The 8,581-nt window shown below is 44.4% G+C and overlaps 1 pseudogene; it reads right to left on the bottom strand.

Annotated features, from left to right (window-relative positions):
- Positions 1 to 4,098: 4,098 nt before the first annotated feature.
- LOC133904639 (probable ubiquitin-conjugating enzyme E2 23) lies at positions 4,099 to 4,919 on the bottom strand (annotated as a pseudogene).
- Between the last annotated feature and the right edge of the window lie 3,662 nt (positions 4,920 to 8,581).

Here is an 8,581-nt window from a genome sequence, read left to right as displayed (position 1 = left end):
GATTATGAAATTTGGGACGTGAAAATCACTGCCGGTTGAATCGGCCAACCTCCAAGGAATCACTACCGACCGAATCCTTCAGCCGACAGTGATAATCACTTTCACTGCCGATCCACGGAGCCGGTGACTATCACTACCCGTTACCTACTACCGGCTCCAAACCCGACAATAAATGAGGTTTTGGAGCCAGTAGTAATGTATTGTGCTGTAGTAGTGTGCATGCAGCTGCAAACTCAAGATCAGTGGCTCCCTCCACCGTTTGGATGGCGACAGGAAGAAGGAAGACGATGGAGTCACCATTAGCTAGCACTATAGTTAGCTAGGAATAATTATTTGGTTGTGCGAACCAAAAGAAATGATTATTTTGGGTATGTGTTCATGTTGAAATATTCTCTCCCCATATGCCGCGCTTGCACTATTCCCGGTTTGGCAACAATCCCCTAATATTGCGCCTACTTGATTGCCTCAATCTTTGATATTAACCAGCATTAGTTAGGCAGTTTGTAATCTACGTAATTTATTCCCATGTATAGCTCACGTACATGCACTTGCAACCATATAAACACCATGGTGTACAATCAATTGATTAATTGTGTGACCATCCAATTGCAGTTGTGCAGATGTGAGTATAGCTTGTATGTTTTCTGGTCAAGTAATATATATTTTTAGGCTACGACAATATATATTTTACGGTCGCTCCGATATACATTTTTTTATCAGGATAATATATACTTTCCGATCACGAATTCATTCTTTTCCCGTCAAGAAATAGGTGTTTCCTGATTTTTTAATGGGTATTTTCTTGTTTTATAATATGTGTTTTCTTGTTTTATAATAAGAATTTCCTGACCTCTTGGGTTGCTTCGGCGGGTCGGATTGGTCTAGACACTAACGTATGGAATAATATTTAACACGCAATGCATTTAATAATATACAGAGAGAGAGAGAGACACTGCAGTAACATCTACTCCTATCTATCTGAAGTCATGAATGCAGGAGGGGAAATTAAGCAGCTTGACATGCTATTGCAGTAATGACATATGAAGTAAGCTACGTACACCTTGCTAGAGATCGATTGGGCACGGCGTTTGTTTGTGCGATGAGTCATGAGTGCACGAGGGCAAAAAGGAAATTAACGTTAGCAAATCATTTAGTACGTAGTTGCAGATTAGGTGTCATGCATGCATCCGTGCAGCAGCAACTAATATGATTAAAAAAAAAGCTATGCACACATGCATGATCCATCCACCGATCATTACATAGTGGAGCTTTCAGTTACGCATGCATGCAGTTTCCGATCGAACCACTATCCATTACAGTATATAGATGCACCATATAGAGAACCTAGCTAAAATATTCTGCTAGCAGGTGGATGTGTTGGATAGATAGATCTCTCCAGAAAAGCTAGCCAACTGAGCATGCATCTTTTCTTCTTGTTCTCTCTAGAAAAGCTAGCTAGCTAGCCAGCTGAGCTTGCAACTTTCTTAAAAAAAAAAGAAAAAAAAAGAAGTGGCAACACGAAGGCATGCATCGACAGATAGCAGTGAGCCAATGGCGACGCACGCGTGCCCACGAAAAAATAATACACACTCCCGTAAAAAATGCATGAAGTTTTTTAATTTTTAATGGTTTTTGACGTGTTTTGATAACTATTTTTATTAAAATATAATTATAATATTTAATGAAAATATAATATTATGAAAATATTTTTAGATAAATATACACGTATGATTTTTATGTTTTTAAATTAAATATTTTAAAAGTACTTGACGATTAAAATTTTATAAATTTGATTAGATTTGATCAAAACATTATGTATTTATGATGGAATAAAGTATATATATTAACTAGAATATCTACATCACAGAGCTATTGAAAAAACTCAATACTCGTGAGCTACTCTACCTCGGCTTACTCTAGGCTTCAAGCTTACTGCAAACCCAAACGAGCCAAACTCGAGGTCGATTGGGCTCGGCTACGCCAGCGAGATTCTTAATGGTTCCCCTAGGTGGCGCTGTTTTTCCACAACGAACTCTTTTGAAGCTTTCATCGAATATGTCTTTCGCTTGATTTGACCCAACGGCTTGAATACAATGATTGTTAGTGTGAATAGGCTAGGCACTGTAAGCCAGATCGTTTTCGTTAGACTTGTATCAGCACTGTACTAAAATATCTCATCCGTATTAATTTAAAATCGTTATTAGTGATGGTTTTTAACTGACATTAATTACTCGGTATTGATAATCAATGACTATTAGTGTCAGATATGAAACCAGCATTAAAAATTACTATCAATAATGGTTGGTATAAAGCTACCAACCGGCACTGATAATCGATCTCGATTTAATATTTTTTGGGCAAAAAAAGTTTCAAAATTTTATTTTCGCAACCAGAGACTACCCACCCGACCACATCCAATATTCACACAGTCATGTGATATTCGCTTGTATATGGTAACCAAGACTCGAACTCAAGACCTCACAGCCTGTGCGCATGTATGACCTCTCTAACCATCTCCGCTATCGTTCGTTCGTGAGTATAGTAGCAAAATAAATTTTTTTGACTGAATATTTGAATAGCTATTTGTATATCTAAATGATCTTAAATAAAAAAATAATCAACTACAAAGTTGTATATCTCGTCGAGAGCTACAATTTTCATATAAAATTATGAATTTTTTAATGTGAGCTGTCATTGACCACTGCTGCAATTTTATTATAATTATTTGGGTATTTAAATGATTTCAAATTAAAAAAAATTCAACTATAAAATTGTAGATCTCATCGAGAGCTATACTTTTTATATAATTTTTTTCTCATCCAACTTTGTGTGAAAAAATTATGATTTTTTTAAGATAATATATATAGTAGTGATCATCAGTAACAATTTATAATTAGGATCGACACTAATACTGATTGGCAATGTCAGTTTGTACTAGCTTACATCTGTACTTTGCTATTATCTATCGCTGCTACTCTCTACGTTTTGAAGGTAGAATGTGAATTGAGGGTCACAGACTATCCATATTACCCCTAGTCCCAACGCGACGCCGAGAGTCTCTACCTCTCCGCCGGCGGCTCCTCCACCCTTCTTGCAGCATTTTTCCAACCGGCACTGATGGCGTCACCTTCTGGCAATTGGCAGCTGCAGCTGCATAGCACAGACATTGGTAACTGATACAGCTAGTGCCCCAGCTGGCCAGCTGTATCTGTTATTCTTTCAGCAGCAGCTAGTTCGCCTCTTCTACCTACCGAACACATGTCATCTTCGATCATCCAGCCGACAGAAAAGAGTATATAACTGGTAGGTGATCACGTTAATATTGTGGCTTTGTAATATTTTATCAGATATTTTTTATTAAAATTAATCTTTTTAGTTTTTACAAGATTAGTATCATTTAGTTACAAAACACAGACAATTAGAAAAAGAGATGAAAATTATATTTGTAGAAAAGAAAATTATTTATGCTCCAAATTTGTACCGAATTGTATATACGTACTGGTTCGATTCATATACGTTTTGATTAACTGTTAAAATCGTGCCGGTAGGTAACCCAACCAAAATCAGAATATATTTGTCTTGTCTGCGTGTTGTGCTTTGCCTGTTGACTACTTGATATAATGATCTTGGGCTATATTGTGCTTCTTAATCTATTATCTTAGTAAAAATTTTGAAAAGATTTTATTATTTTTTATTTTAAATTTTAGCTATTGATTAATTGTATTTTACATGGACTCTTTATTAGTATTTGATTTTTATAATAATTTGATTTTTGTAAGACTATATTTGATATGAGTCCTTATTTTTCTGTTCTAACTCTAATTTTAATAATTATTAATTTTATTTTATTTGGATTCTTTATTTAGATTTTTTTCTTCCCAAACTGAATGAAAATTAATTTTTCATAATTTCTAATTTTCCATAATATATATATATATATATAGACACACACCACTCAGTCCAACATCGATCTGGAAATAATTAGAACAAGAAAATTAAGCAAAGTACATGACTACATCGATCATCTACTCTCTGTTATTTGGACCCTTTATTGTTGTTGCAAATTGCAATGCTCGTCTATCGTAGACCTGTTCATGTTCACTCTGTCTTTATATCTTTTGTCAACAAGAGCTGTTCATCGGTTGCTGCATGGAGCCGGTCCAACTGCTCGCATCCGTCGGCGTTGATCTCATTGAGCGCCTCAACAAGCCGCGGCACCACATTGGCGAGCGCGAGCCTGAATCCCACCGAGCACGGCCGCTCCCTGCTCACCTCCGTGGCACGCGCCTCGTCATCGAGCGTGCAGACCCGGCAGCCAGCCAAGTACGCCTCGCACGCATAGAGCACGTGCCGCCCGCGGTGGTGGAAATGGTGCCTGACAAACTCCTCGAAGCCCGCCGGTGGCCGGCGCAGCAAGTGCAGCATGGTCTGGAGGGTGAGTAGGTAGGTGTTCTCGCTGTATGGCATCTCGTTGTGGTGACCTTGCAGCGTGCCGACATTAGCATCGTAGCCGGCCTCGTTGTATTAGGGCTGGGTGGTGAGCACGAGGCCCTGGATGGAGACGACAACCTGGAGCACACTCGACGCCTCCAGTGACCAGAGCCCGGTGCCCTCGCCACCAAAGGTGTCGAGTAGTAGGCTCAGACACACCGTGCCGGACTCATAGTGGTTGGGGTTCACACGGATCCCGAACGAGCGGTAGTTCACCTGCGGTGGTACGACGGGGTATGACGGTGGTGAGAGGTGGTCAAATGGGCGGTCCGGTACGGTACAAACTTATTGAGCACGATCCGTTTAGATTAAACGGGTCGTGCTGATACACATGTCGCGATTTCAGTCCAGACACGACCCAGTTAAGATCGGGTCGTGTCGTGCCGACCTGCGATACGCTAGATCCTATGACCTTCCGCTGGTGGCATCTGTCTCGCCTTCTCTTGCTCGACAGAGTCATCTCCTCCATTCACTAGTAGAAAAATGATTTGTACAGACGGTTCGGAAACCCTGTGTGACACATTTTTTGAACTGTATGTATATGCCCTATTCAAAGGATTTAGTCCCAACTTACACCCTAAACTCTAACGATTTTTTAATACAATTCAATGGGTTTTTTCCTGTTGAACTCAGAGTATCCGGGTTTACTCGGAATATCTGGGCTGTCCAGAACAACCGTTTTCGAGAGGATTTTGGGGTCGATTTGATTTGTGAGCCTCTCCAAGCCTAAGGGAAATATGCTAGAGATAGTTCAAGGAGTCTGAAACTCACTCATCAACCTAGCAACACAACTTCATAGCTCAAATTCACCCAAAACTACATTTTACTTCAAAAACTCAAGAACATCTAAAGAACTCAAGAACAACTCGATTCCTCCATGAAAACGAAAACGAAATGGATAGATGAGTAGCTTATGAGCTTGTGGTCGTGTGGATAGTACATGCATAGCTGAAATCCTTCTCTTGAGGTCGGATTTGGGGGGGGGGAAGAGAATGCTTGAGAGGGAGTGAGAGGGGGAGCTCCTCCCTTGCTTGGCTAGCTGGAGATGGAGAGAGATGCGTGGGGGAGTGAGGGGGAGAGAGAGAGAGGGAGAGGGGGGGGGGAGAGAGAGAGAGAGAGGAGGTGGATGCTGCCCCTCTAGGTGGGTAGGGTGGTGGGATCATATGTGGGCGGGGCCCGCATGTTAAAGAAAGGGTCCGTTTTAACTGTGAATTTTATTATTTTTTCTTCCAAATTCATTTATCTCATTCAATTGAATTTAGATGAATTGCATTAGCATTTCGAAATAAAATTACAAAAAATTAAACATAATGCTTAATTGTGTAATTAAGGATTTGAGACGTGACAATCAAACTTTCTCCTTTGGTTTTGTTTGCACAGCTTCTTAAAAAGATACATCAACCTCTTGCTCTGAATTGTTTGTAGAAGTTTGCTCCAAGATGGTGCATGCAACATCGGCTATGCAAGTAGGCCACGACAATACCCCGCCCCGTTCCCCTCTACAATGTGTTGATATCGTTCAACAAGCCTGCATGACGATCGTAGAGTACACACGTTCGTCCTATTACCAATAACACCTCTCTTAACCCACTACAGAAACCACAACTAACTATCCGTAGACTCGTGTTCCACGAATGCAAAATCCAAAGGCACAACCAGGTTCTCACCATCTACCCCTATAGTTGTCAGTATCTGCCCAATGTTTTTTTTCCAGTGAGGAATGTCCCATTCATGCACATCACCGGTCGATAATGTCTGAGTGCCTTGATCATATAGTTGAACGATCAGAACACCCGCTGAAGGACTCGATCTCCATCCTGATTGATAAAATCATGAGTAGCAATACTAGTTCCTAGGTTCCTCCACTGAATAACCTCTAGCAATAAAGGTAGGTTGTGGTACTGATCCTTATAACATTGTTGGAGCAAGAGTTCGTCTTACCCCAGCAAGTACGGCGAGAGTTTCTTCTAAGGAGGAGACTCAAGTTTAGAGACGAAGTTTAAGTAGAAGGAACACTACGAATGTATTTGTCGGAGGATTAACTCCTGTCGTAGGGATCCCAAGAGACCCCTTTTTAGAGATTCGGCCGGGGGGATGATCCTGAATAAGTTCGTCGGAGAAATAAATGGAAGTGGAAATAAATGCAACGGCTGGTGGTGGAGGATGATCGACCTAGTGCAAAGGGAAGTAAATGCACCGGAGTTTAGACAGGTTCGGGCCGCACGGGGGTGTAATACCCTACTCCTATATAGATGCAATAACTGTCCTGAGGGGGATCCCCTGAGGATGTATCTGGTTACAAGAATATAGTATCTAACTAAGAGTTGAGGCTCCTTGTTCTTCAGCCAGAGCTCTGCTCAGGCTTGCTTGCAATGTCTTCGCCCATTGGCTTGGTTCGTTGTGGGGTTCGTCTTCTTCGTCTGGGTGTCTCGGTTGACGGCTCGGGCTTTTGTTTTTCTCAAATTCCCTTCCATCTCTCTCTTCTCTCTACATGCCGATCCTTTTATGCACTCGCCGGCCGCGACATACCCCGAACAGGAAGGAAAGGGCACAAGTTCCAAGACGCCCCGACTGAGAAAGGCGTCATCATTTCCTCTGGGCGAAGTGACATGGGCGGTGGAAAAACGCGGCGCGCGTCCGGTCACTCATCACTGTGGACGCCCTGGCGACGGGCGCCGTTGAGAGGGCCCACCGGGCAGCCACAGAGGCACCCGGCGTGCCCGCCCTGTCTTGTTCCTCTGCCACGACAGGGCGGCAGGCGGAACGTCTTGATCCTGGCAACGTTATCCCGAGATACACCGGATGATACGGGACGGGACTCGTGCAATTAATGGCCCCACGCCTCCCTGCCAAAGCATGGCAGGGACTGACACTGCGGCGGGAGCAGTTGGGAATGTCAGGCCGCGTACGCCCATTAAATGCGGCCTCGGACCTCTGACTAGTTGACACCTCATCGGCGGGCCTCTCGGGGGCCCTTCTGGGTCGTCGGGGCACCGAGTGCTCGGGGGTACTGTTCACCTCCCCGAGCACTCTCGCACGAACCTTCGAGGAACCGAGTGCTCGGGGGCTGCCACGTGCAACCCTGAGCACTTTTGCACTCACCCTTCGGGGAACCGAGTGCTCGGAGGCTGCCACGTGCAACCCCGAGAACTCTCTCCCGAGCACTTTCGCACTGACCCTTGGGGAACCGGGCGCTCGGGGCTGCCGCACGCAGCCCCCCGAGCGCTCTCTCCCGGAACTTAGCTCTTCTGATCGTCGGGGGACTAGGGTGCTCGGGGGCGACCGGGCACCTCCCCGAGCACTTTCTTCCCGGTACTTGGGCTCTGCGAGTCATCGGGGAACTGGGGTGCTCGGGGACCAGCGGCTGTGGCCCCGAGCACCTTCTCCCGGAACTTAGATTTTCCTCATCCCGCAGGAGGAACCTCGCGGGATGGTGACACGTGGTGGACGGCTGGCCTGGCCTCGGGACTCAGGGACCCCCGGTTCCTGATACACCGACAATATTGATGGTAGAAATAATGGATCGATCTGGAGGGAGTATCACAGCGTGACTTGATGTTTTTTCACCTTTGGGTCTTTCTGCCGTCCCTTGCCCAGGCGACCAGGGCTCCTATTTATAGGGTCGTGCGTAGCTTGGCGTACAAGTTATCATAATGTATAAATATCTGGGATCTGATCGAATTACTAGGCCTTACTCTGGATAACTACTTTCTACCCTATACGCTAGATAAATATTTACCATAATAACCATTGTGGTGCCTGCACCCTGAGGGGTGAGCTGGTCACCAACTGCGGCCCGACGTCGCACTGTCAGGAGTGTCAGGATAGCCTTCATTACGCCGGAGTGTCAGAGCGACATCCACCAACCTAAGCATTTAATGTCAGTCACCTCCTTGCAGGAACGGTATGACCGGTGCTTCTCTTCTAGCAGATATTTCCTGAGGCCTGATGACTCACCCTGTAGCCTCCGGGAAGCCGACCTGAGCAGCTAGTGACTGAGGCCTCGGGAGGCATGGCTCCGGGAGGTGAAGGCTTTGAGAGGAAGGGCTTCGGGAGGCCGAACTGGTTAAGCCAAGGGGCCGTCAGGGGT

Source organism: Phragmites australis, chromosome 22, assembly GCF_958298935.1.
Source record: "Phragmites australis chromosome 22, lpPhrAust1.1, whole genome shotgun sequence".
In the NCBI taxonomy this organism is placed as follows: Eukaryota; Viridiplantae; Streptophyta; class Magnoliopsida; order Poales; family Poaceae; genus Phragmites; species Phragmites australis.
Note: the sequence above shows the minus strand (reverse complement) of the source record. Positions and strands in the feature narration are given on the sequence as shown.